The sequence below is a fragment of the Lactuca sativa genome, chromosome 3 (assembly GCF_002870075.4).
Source record: "Lactuca sativa cultivar Salinas chromosome 3, Lsat_Salinas_v11, whole genome shotgun sequence".
Classification (NCBI taxonomy): Eukaryota; Viridiplantae; Streptophyta; class Magnoliopsida; order Asterales; family Asteraceae; genus Lactuca; species Lactuca sativa.
The window spans coordinates 316,378,109-316,390,347 of record NC_056625.2 but is presented as its reverse complement, the minus strand read 5'-3'; the positions used below and the strand labels follow the sequence as shown (position 1 = coordinate 316,390,347).

General features: G+C 42.0%; 1 non-coding gene across 1 annotated transcript; it reads right to left on the bottom strand.

The window, feature by feature from the left end:
• Positions 1-8,473: 8,473 nt before the first annotated feature.
• LOC111884942 (small nucleolar RNA R71) lies at positions 8,474-8,580 on the bottom strand. The gene has a single exon (XR_002847959.1). It is a non-coding gene; the product is annotated as a small nucleolar RNA R71 (small nucleolar RNA).
• Between the last annotated feature and the right edge of the window lie 3,659 nt (positions 8,581-12,239).

The following is a 12,239-nucleotide window of genomic DNA, read 5'->3' as shown; positions in this document are numbered from 1 at the left end:
ATGAGTCATTTTGGAAGTCATGAGCTTGGAATGTCATTTTTGGGGCTAAATCACCATTTTGGACCATTTAGATGTTATATGTGTGTCAAGGTCCGAACTTTACGTGATTATCATTCTTGGGGAGGCCAGATCTACGATTGCATGGAACAGATCTAACCTCAGAAGTTGTATTGAGTTTGTGCATGGCATGAACTCGCCGAGTCCGAAGAGCAGACTCGGCGAGTAGTATGAAGGTTTCCCGTTAATCACTTAGTTAGTGGACTTGTCGAGTTGGGGGAATGACTCGGTGAGTCAGGGAGAGTCAGGGGTTTGAGTTCAAGTTGGAACTCGCCAAGCTGTTCTTGAGACTCGGCGAGTTGAGTCGGGGTGGCCCCGCGATTCATGCCTGGTGAAACTCGTCGAGTCAAGGGAAGTACTCGACGTGCCAAGAGAGAATCTAAGAGAGTCAGTGGACACGTGTAGACTCGCCGAGTCGCCCTAGTGCACTCGACAAGCCGGGTCAAAGTTTGACCGTTGACCTTGTTGACTTTTAGGGTTGAGTATAGTTGTATTTATGAGAGTATTACTTTATGTGATTAGGCGGAGGCTAGATCACACTTCTTCCAAGTCAGATATTTACCGAGACATCAAGGTGAGTCTTCTCACTATACGTTACCTAGAGTGGTACTATGCGATGACCAGAGGGTCTTATGTGTTATGTATGAGATTATGTTCTATGTGATATTTGTATGATGTATGATGATATAGACCGGACCGGAGGGTCCAACGAGCTATGACCGGACCAGAGAGTCCAACGAGCTACGGGACTGGAGGGTCCTGCTGAGACACATCGACCAGAGGGTCGTATTATAGCCTCGAGTGGCGTATGTGCTGTATGTGGTATTTTGGGGAACTCACTAAGCATTTATGCTTACAGTTGTTGTGTTATGTGTTTAAGGTACTAGTGATGAGCGTGGGAAGGCGCCGACATGATTCGTACACACACGCATTAGAGTTTTTGTAGAGATTCTGGGGAGATGTTTTGTAATAATAACATTTGATACTACATGTTTGACATTATTTTATGAATGAATGAATGTTTTAAAAATGAAAAATTATTTTGAAAATTTACGTTGTTACAATGATGTTTTCGCTTGTTTACTACTATTCATTGTTGTGATACTGTACATGACGTCCTCCGCCCCAGAACATTTCCAACGTTCATGGTTTTGGGGTGTGACAGATTGGTATCAAAGCCTTGTTTATAGTGAATTGAGTATATCAACCCATAAAAGATATACTAACTATAATTACAATGGGATTTAAAATACTCTAACCGAGAGTTTATACTTTAAATAATGAAATATTTAATTAAGTATATGTGCCTGCATTCATACAAAAATCAGTGTCACTAAGACAGTACAAAAGTATTACGATTGTTGGGCAGCACAAGTAGACTTAGAGACATATAGTCAAAACTGGGAAGATATAGCCTGATCAACTATATTATCCGGGGGTTGACTAGCATGTGCCTAAGTGTGGTTGTGAGGTTGCAACAAGTCTAAAAACTTACCCACAATACCACAATGAGAAAGATAGAGCCTAAACTTAAAATACTATAGGAGTATTTTGTGTTACTAAAACTACTTATGTACTAGATTCTTATACCTCTCTTCTCGTGTAGATTTAATGGCTGGATTCCAACTTCCCGGAGACCCGTACTACCCCAACCACGACAATGCAGGATGGCTGGAAGAAGAACCAGAAGATGATCACCCAATTCCTTTGGATGATCATGAAGCTGAAGGCCTTTCTGATGGTTCTGACTCAGAGCCAGAAGTCAACAACCTACTTCCAGCTGATCAAAACCTAAACCCTCGTCCAGCATTTCAAGGATCCACACCTCTGTGGGCACGGAACTTGAATAGATGGAGTCTGGAAGAAGGTAAACCCGTTCCCTACAACGGAGACAGAAGCTTCTACAACTTTACTGAGGGAGGTTCTGCCGACGGAGTCCTACCCATCATAGTTCGTAGGATTGCTCGGAACACAGAGCAAGGTCGAGCGGCTATCGGCCATGTCGTAGAGATTGACACCAACTCTGGCATTAACACAGTCCGCATTCGCCAGCTAGAGTCTGCTCATGAAAGGACTCTAGTCCACAATGCACTCTTCAGAGGCAACTCGCTGAAACCCAAGCTGAAGTCAGGGAACTTCGAGCTCAGCAAGCAAGGTCTGATAGGCGCATGAGGGACATAAAATGTCTTCTGTCGGGATCAAGGACTTATGCTAGGAGTTCTCGTCGCCGATAGAATCTCATCAACTTCTGTCTTTTGGATATAATCTAGTTATGTAAAACTCTGGTCTAATTCCCTATCTGTGTAAATCATAGGCCTGTTAGGTCTTGGTTAGGTTATAATTATGTCAGAATTTTCCCATTTTGGTTGATGTAAGGCCTCCTTCTGTTGGCCGTTTTTCCCGAACTTGTTACATCTGTAATTCCAGTAATATTGACAGGTACCTAATCTTATGGGAATTATTATCCAAATGTGATCATCTATTAGTTCTAGATCTACATTCAATCGTACTGTTAGGCTATGAAGAGTTAGTCCATGAGTCATTCTCATCAATTCTTCCATTAAATTCTTAACAATGTTTTCGTCTTCATAAACTTATAGATCAAAGATGCCGCCTCGCAGAAATCCAAGGCGAAACCCTAATAACGAAACACCGATACCTCCACCTCAACCACCTACTCCTCAGTTCGACACGACAACCCTAAATGCTGCTGTAGCTGCAGCTGTGGCTACAACCATGGCTCAATATCATTCATCCGGTTCCATTGGAGGAGGAACACTTGTCCTGTCTACTCATGGTGAAATCCCTGTGCGCTTGAAAGAGTGCTCCTACAAGGACTTCACCAACTGCAAGCCATTGTCCTTCAAAGGGACTGGTGGAGTCATTGCCCTCTCGCAATGGTTCGAGAAAACCAATTCGGTTTTCGAAATCTGCTCCTGTCCGGAGGAGAGGAAGGTCAATTTTGCTGCTTGCACCTTAGAAACAAAAGCCCTAACACGGTGGAATAGCCATGTTAAGTCACTATCTCTCATAGTGGCTAATTCTATGGGCTGGGAAACTTTAAAAGACCTCATGATTGAGGAGTACTGCCCGAGGGGCGAGATCTAGAAGCTAGAGGAAGCAATGTGGAGCCTAACCATGAAGGGCTCCAACGTAGTCGCCTACACCGCCAGGTTCTGTGAACTGGTGGCCCTCTGTCCCAACATGGTTCATACAGAGGGAAAGAAAATCGAGAGATACATATGGGGGCTGGTGCCGCCATACCAAGGAAATGTATTGGCATCACACCCCACTACATTTGATAGTGACAAACAATTGGCACAACGGCTCATAGACCATGGGGTTCGTACCCCGGCCGCAACAACTACCCTGGCCATCTCAGAAACCGCAAGAACCGCTGATTCCAAGCAGAAGTTTTGGGATGACAAAAGGAAAGATAAGGCTGCCAAAAAGCAGCAGGTCATGGCAGTACATGCTGCAATAGCACCTGCCGCTGCTACTCCGGTAAAGCAGTACGCTGGAAGTTTGCCCAAGTGCAACAAATGCAACTTCCATCACGTCGGTGCCTGTCGGGAGATGTAGTGTCTGAACTGCAAAGGGAAGGGGCACACTGCCCGTTTCTGTAAAGCTCCGGCGAAGCCAATCAACCAAGTCCCCGGTGCTGGAGTGGGCTAAACTTGCTACGGATGTGGCGAGGTAGGCCACTTCAAAAGGAACTGCCCGAAGGCAGGGTTTGCCGGTGGAGCGGCAAGAGTTCTGGCCATAGGCCATGAGGAAGCGGTTGCCGACCCCACAGTGGTCACTGGTACATTTCTCCTCGATAACTCTTATGCATGCATACTATTTGATAGTGGAGCGGAGAGGAGTTTCGTGAACCAAAAATTTGCTCATTTACTTAAGCAAAAATCACGAGCACTTAACGAACTGTTCACTGTAGAAATGGCTAATGGAAAGACAGAGAAAGGAATGTCGAGCATTCCTTGCTCATGTGGTCGATGTGAGCCAAGAAACGAAGGACATTAAGAACATTCCAGTAGTACGTGACTTTCCCGACGTCTTTCTAGAAGAACTCCCAGGATTACCTCCGCAACGTCAAGTCGAGTTCCGAATCGACTTAGTTCTAGGGGCTACCCCCGTAGCCAAATCGCCCTATCGTTTAGCACCTGCAGAGATGCAAGAACTATCCTGTCAGCTTAACGAACTGCTCAGCAAGGGCTTTATAAGACCAAGTTTCTCACCCCGGGGAGCTCCAGTCTTGTTCGTCAAGAAGAAAGACGGATCGTTTCGTATGTGCATCGACTACAGGGAGATCAACAAACTGACCGTCAAAAAACGTTATCCGTTGCCTCGTATCGACGATTTATTTGAACAACTTTAAGGGGCGAACTTCTTTTCGAAATTCGACTTGAGATCCGGATATAACCAACTATGAGTGCTAGGGGAGGATGTTCCGAAGACAACCTTCCGAACTCGTTATGGGCACTACGAATTCATAGTGATGCTGTTCAGATTAACAAACGCGCCTGCTGTATTCATAGACTTAATGAATAGGGTGTGTCATCCTTACTTGGATCAGTTCGTCATCTTCTTCATCGATGACATACTTATCTACTCTCGTAGTAAGGAGGAGCATAGTCAACATCTGCGATAGGTCTTAGAAACATTACGTTCGGAGAAGCTCTACGTGAAGTTCTCGAAATGCGAATTTTGGATTCGACGAGTCGAATTCTTAGGGCATGTGGTTAGCGAAGAGGGAATACACGTGGACCCCTACAAAATCAAAGCTATTGAGAACTGGTCAGCACCGAAGACGCCTACAGAAATTCATCAATTTCTAGGCCTCGTTGGCTACTATCGCAGGTTCATTAAGAACTTCTACCGCATTGCGAAACCTCTTACAACACTGACCCAGAAGGGCGTGGCCTTTGACTGGGATGAGAAGCAGGAAAGAGCGTTTCAAACGCTCAAACGAGACTTGTGCACCGCACCATTACTATCCCTCCCCGAAGGGATAGAAGACTTCGTTGTCTATTGCAATGCGTCAAATCAAGGGCTCGGATGTGTTCTGATGCAGCGAGGTAAGGTCATCGCCTATGCCTCAAGATAGCTAAAGACACATGAGGTCAATTACACGACCCACGATCTGGAACTGGGAGCAGTTGTGTTTGCTCTGAAGATCTGGAGACACTACCTGAATGGTACGAAAAGCACTATCTTTACACACCACAAAAGCTTACAACACATATTCGACCAGAATGAGCTCAACATGAGGCAACAACGGTGGGTTGAGCTACTCAGTGATTACGAATTCGAAATTCATTATCATCCGGGTAAAGCCAATGTAGTAGCTGACGCCCTAAGTCGGAAGGAATATTCTGGTCGTAGAGTCAAATCATTGACTATGACTATCCATTCGCACTTGTCCACACAAATTAAGGCGGCTCAGCTCGACGCTTTGAAGCCTGAAAATGTGGCGGGTGAATCCCTGAGAGGGATGGATAAGAACTTGGAGGTCAAGGGTGGCGGAGCTTATTATTTCATGGACCGGATCTGGACCCCGAAACTCAGTGGTTTCAGAGACTTGGTCATGAAAGAGGTGCACAACACTCGTTACTACGTGCACCCGGGTTCAGATAAGATGTATTTGGATCTTAAAAAGTTATACTGGTGGCCTAACATGAAAGCATAAATTGCTACCTTCGTGAGTAAATGCCTTACTTGCGCAAAGGTCAAGGTCGAATACTAGAAACCCTCCGATCTATTACAACATCCTGAGATACCGGAACGGAAGTGGGAGCGGATCACTATGGATTTCATAACCAAGTTGCCCACGACAACGGGTGGACCTGATACCATATGGGTCATCGTCGACCGATTGTCCAAGTCTGCACACTTCCTGCCTATCAAGGAACCAGACAAGATGGAGAAACTTACAAGAACTTACATTAGAGAGATTGTACGATTACACGGTGTTCCCTCATCCATTATCTCGGACAGAGATAGTAGATTCAATTCGAGGTACTGGCAGTCGTTACAAAGTTCCTTAGGAACTAGGCTGGACATGAGTACAGCCTACTAATAGTTGCATATTTAGCCTTATATTAAGTATAGATTTTTATCATTTTAAAGCTAATTTATTGCATATCATGGACAAAAGATACTTAAAAGTGTTTGAATTGTGTTTTCAGTCCAAAAGTGAAGCTCGGGAGTAAAAGGAAGCAGGAGAAGCGGTTGGGAGCTCGGGAGTTGAACAAAGAAGAAAAATGCTAAAAATACAAGGTACTCGGCGAGTAGGGTCGATACTCGGCGAGTCGCATTGTAGAATCGAGAAGATAAGGACTATCTGACTAACCGTGAACGAGAATTAAGTGATAGACTCGATGAGTCGGTCATGGACTCGGCGAGTCGGTTCGAATCTATAAAAATAGCTTTCCAGATCGACACAAGGAATTCTGGAACCTTTGGGGAGGAGCAAGCTGCGAATTAGAGTCAGGAGAGATCTGGAGAACGAAGATACAACACTAAAACCAATTCCAAAGGAGATTTGAGGCAAATTTACATCATTCTTACTTTAATCTATTGCTCTTCATCATGTTTAGACTTTTAGATTTCGTTTTTGTGCTGTTAATTACCTCAATCATGAGCTAAAACCTTTAAACTTCTGTTTGGGGAGACAATATTGATATTATGGTTTGATTTATGGTAGGATTAATTTAATATTGGTGATTTTGTTGATTCTAGCTTGTTAAAGAACCTTACGTGTGAATGATAACTATTTTTCTGTTAATAGGAAGATATTTAAGTTGCATGAACATCTCTTAATTGTTACCTCATATAACTTATGTGACCACTTTATTATATGACTAGGATTAGTGACTGTGAAACTAGAATTAATAGAAAAATAGGTAAATTCATGTGTGAGCTTGTGTGATGACCATCAACAAGAGGTTAAGTAAAGGACCAAATTAGTTAGCTATTACAAGTCTAAATTAACCCGAATAAATAATCTAGTGAATTAAATTAAATTAGACAACTGGCCATTGTTTGAGTTAGTTTGTTCTCTAAGGATTAGTGCAGCGAACGTGAATCTAATCACTTGAATCGGTAGCCAATAGAAGAATTAATCCATTGCACTATTACCATAATATCAACCATAGGATCAATTGAGTTGAACTAAACAAAAGTTCCCTTCGTCATTGATTTTAGTTGAATCTTTGCTTTTCTAGTTTTTAGTCTAAGTAATAGTTAGTAAGTTTCTAGTCTTGTAAAACTAGAGAAAACCCCTTTTATTATTTAGGTTTAGATAAAATTAGTTTTTAGTTTTAATTTACCGTTCCCTGTGTTCGATACCCTACTTATTTAGCTTTACCACAATTGATAGGTACACTGCCTTTGTGTGTTTATTTTATAATTAAAAGTAGGTTTAAAACTAGTTTGTTTCACACACATCAAGTTTTTGGCGCCGTTGCCAGGGAACGGTTCTAAATTAACATTAATTTCTATTTTTATCAATCCTTTGTGTGAGATTTATCTTACACAAAGTTAATTCTTAGGTAATTTAGTAAGTAAGTTAGGTTTTAATATTTATTGGTTTTTATTTTAAATTTGTCAAACTTTTCTGTTTTTGCCTTGAACTCGCCGAGTGCACTCGAAGCAACTCGGCGAGTCCATCGCTGTTCACAATTTTAGTTTTTATTTTATTTCTGTTCTTTTTACGCGTTTTTCTCTTGGTTTATTTGCAGTTGTTTCTTGACCCGAGGATCTGAGACACTTTTAGTCCCTCCACTAGAAGACCTGGAGTCCGCCCTAAGGAAGAGCAAAAGAAAATCTGTTGGAGAATCTGTATCTTCAAAGAACTCGCCACTAAAGAATCTAAAGTCCGTTTTCAGCAAGAAGAATTGCAGCAAATCAGGAGCTTCCAGCGCCTCTATAGCAATAGAAGACCCGATCAAAGAGGACACCGAGTACGAAACTGAAGGAGAAGAAGACCCCACTTCCGGGCATGAATCCAACTTTGATGACGAATTAGCCATTATCATGGCTAACATCGATGAAGTCCCCATAGGGGAATGGAAGAAGAGGATGCGTGAGGATACCGGCCCAGGACTTGTGCAACCCGCAATTCCCGTTACTGCTACTTTCGAGCTAAAGGGCCACATACTCGCTCAACTAAAGGAGATTCTATGGAAAAGACCACGAAGATGCGTACAAGCACTTGGATGAAGTCAATGATGTAGCTGATTACTTTAATGTTCCAAATGTACCTCGCGAGACCCAGCTACTTCGCATGCTTCCAGTTACATTCAAGGGTGCTGCAAAAGATTGGCTCAAGTCACTCCCTCCTGGGTCGGTCACCACATGGGCTAAGATGAAAGAAGAATTTATTGACCATTTTTGCCCACGTTCTAAAATAGCCAAGTTGAAGAAGGCCTTTGCTAACTTTGAACAACAAGCTGGAGAGTCACTATATGAAGCTTGGGAGAGGTACAAGAGCCTGCTAAGGAATTGCCCACACCATGACCTTAATAGCCAACAAGAAGTCTCCATCTTCTATGACGGAGTCAATGTCACAACAAGGCAGTTACTTGACTTGCAAGGCCCGCTCACAAAGAAGCCACCCTTGGTGATCAAAAAATTAATTGAAGAGTTCTCTAAACATTCTAGAGAATACCACAACCCACGAAATGAAGTAAGTAGGGGGGGGGGGTAGTGAACATGGTCAACGATGTCATGGCGGCAATGATGGCTAAACTAGACAGTTTAGATAGAAGAATGACGAAGATGGATCAAACAATCCATGCTATCCGGGTGGGATGTGAGAATTGTAGGGGACCTCACCTAACTAAAGATTGTGATTTGGATGAGAATGGAAACAAAAAGGCGCAAGTTTCTATTCAAGTGGCGACAGATACGATGAGAATTGGCGGAAACCCAAGAAGGAATGGCTCCCGTATGAAGAATACAAAAAGGCAAAGGAAGAGAAATACAAACAAAAAGAGATGGGTTTCTATCAAAAGGAAGAACCGGTTTTGGAAAAAAGAGCCGATTTAGAAGAAATATTCACAAGATTTATAGCCGCGTCCGAGAAGAGACACAATGATCATGATGCTGCAATATCAGAGACCAGGACTATACTTAGGAATCAGCAAGCATCTATAATCAACATTGTGAAACAACTAGGACAACTTGCACATCAACTGAACGAGAGAAGACCGGGTGAACTTCCAAGTAAAACCGAGAATAATCCGAGAATGGAGAATGTGAATGCTATAATAGCTAGTTATGGGGAAATTTTCACTCCTCTGAACCCTGCACAGAAGGTCTTAACTAAGGTGCAAGCAGAAAAGACAGAAGAGTCGAGTTTAGCTAAACCCGATCCGACTCGCCGAGTCCCTCTAATGGACTCGAGGAGTCCATGCCCTGATAAAAAATCTGTTGTTTCCTTAAAATCTTACAGGCCTCCTTTGCCATTTCCAATTCGAGCCATACCTGGTGAAAAGGTCAAAGCGTACAGATCTTTCATGGAACATGTTAAAGCCCTTCAAGTCAACATACCATTTGTTGAAATGAAGCTTCAAACACCCAAATATTTAAACTTGCTTAAGGGTCTTTTTGCTGCTAAAAAAGATATGGCAGAAGTCGCGGAATTAGTATTAAATGAACTACCAGAAAAGAAGGGCGATTCGGGAAGCATCTCGATTCCTTGCCAATTTGGAAATATACTTGCTACTCAAGCATTGACTGATTCGGGTGCAAGTATTAGCTTAATGCCTTTTTCTTTCTTTAAGAAGCTGAATTTACCGGTGCCAAGGTTTATTAATATGAAGATCCATTTGGCGGACAAGACAATCATTCGTCCAAGAGGTGTTTATGAAGATCTTCTCATAAAAGTGGACAAATTTGTATTCCCCGTGGACTTTTTAGTGCTTGACATGGAAGAAGACCCCAAAATTCCAATTATTTTGGGGAGACCATTTTTGAATACCGCATGTGCATTGATAGATGTATGCGAGTCCACACTAACATTGAGGGTAGGAGATGAGTCAGCTGTGTTTAAAGCTATACCGGAGATTAAGCAAGAAGAAACAAGAAAAGAAGAAGTTTCCTCCATTGATTTGGATGATGAAATACTCCAAAAAGAACTTGCACTCCTACAAGAAGAAGATCCAAGTAAATTTCTACTATCTTCTGGAGGAAATGATGATGTTGAAAAAGACTTAGAGGAGATAGAGAGGCTGCAGAAAGGAACTGATTCAGAAAACACAATGGAATGTGATGAATTCGCACCGACTCGCCGAGTCGAGTCGACAGACACGACGAGTCCAGTCGAAAATTTCAGCAATTTGGATTATCTTGACCTTCTTGTCACCAGTCTCTTTCCTGATTTGGACATGAAGATTTTTCCTAATTCTTTAGAAGATCAAGTAGCAGAAGGAGGAATTGTTAAAGCGTATGGTGACTTCCAACACGTTCAAGTAGCTTGCCTCGATACAATGATGCAAGAAGATGAAGACATTCTACTTAACGAGGAGGCAAGTTTTGGAGAAGAGGAGAATGCAACGGTTAGGAAAGCTAATGCTGATAACCCATTCATTGAGTCACGTATAACTAAACCTCGAGCCCGAGTTTTTACAAATTATGAAGTAATTAAGTTTAAAGAAGGAGAAGTACAAAAGAGGGTTCAAGAGAATGGGGTGAAGAAGAAGAAGGTGGGGAAAAGGAACATGCATGCAATTGAAAAAGATGCCACAAGGAAAAGGAGAGAAGAATTGAGACGGGTATACAAGAGGAAGATACATGCCTATAAGACGAAGTATAAACCGCAAAAGATTAGGCGTGCATTCCCGATGCAGGAAAATGAAGAAACGTAGATGGGAAGGATTCCAACTAACGACTCCTTAAAAAGAAGCACTTGGCGGGAGGCAACCCGTTATGAGAGTTTGCTTTCTTTTATCTTTCTTGTTTAAGTTTTTGTTTGATTTTTGTTTTTAGGATTTTCTTTTTCTATTTTCATCTTCTAAATCATCAAACATGACTGCTTGAGAGTACGCATGGTCTGAGTGTGGGGTGGATTGAATATTTTTTATGAATACATGACAAAATGATATAACTTTTGAAATGTTTGCGATAGACTCGGCGAGTCTGACCCTGACTCGATGAGTCTATTTAGAATCCAAATGAGTTTCAATTCGCGACTAGACTCGGCGAGTCTGACCCTGACTCGACGATTCGATTTTATTTACCGAAAAAAATAATAATTTTTTTTACATCTGGTAAAACTAGGGTTTTTACCCTAATGTGATCATATTCCATTCATACTTGCCGTGCGCCTACTCTTATTCTCTCTCAAGCACTCATCAAGTTCTTCAATTTTTCTTCAAAACTCTCGAATTTCATCAACCAAGGTACTTAATTTCTTTAATAATTCTGTTAAAGTCATGATTTTTTGATGTTATAAAGTATCAATTTTATAGAACACTCGTTTTTGAAGTTTAGTGAATTTTTAGGGTTTTGATTTTGGATTAATTGTGGTGTTTTGGATGGATGTTCTTGCTCTAATACATCTTATGGACATCCCTGGACAAACCCTTGGACAAATTTTTAGTTTTTATGGTCGAATTTCACACGACCCATCGACTAACTCGCGCAGTTCATCCGACTCGCCGAGTCGGTCATGGACTCGACGAGTCCAGTCGGGAACCCAGAAAGATATTGTTTTAATGTGTTTCTATGTCTTCTGGTTTGTTTGTTCTTTGTTTTGAAGGAACCATGTTTTCACGAGGACAAAGCTCTCGAGGAAGTCAAGGAGATTTTCCTTGGTTGCATTTTCCACAAATCGACTCAAATTCAACAAGGAATAAGTTGAAGAAGAAGCTTGTGGAGCTCCAGAAAAAAGAGATATGTGCTCCCAATACAATTGATTGGGAATGGCTAGGGAGAGTTTGTTATGAAGAAGAGTTGGCCCCTTATATTGTCAAGATATTTGTACACAATGGAGTATCCATTACATGTGATGGATGGAGTCGTGTCTTCCGTATTCATGAACCGATTTATCGTGAGCTGTGCTTGGAGTTCTTTTCCATAATACATTTCCAGGGTGTGGATGATTATTATAACCCCGAAAGTATTACTTTTTGTCTTGGGGGTGGGCTTCGTCATTGTTCTATGGTCGAACTAGCTTG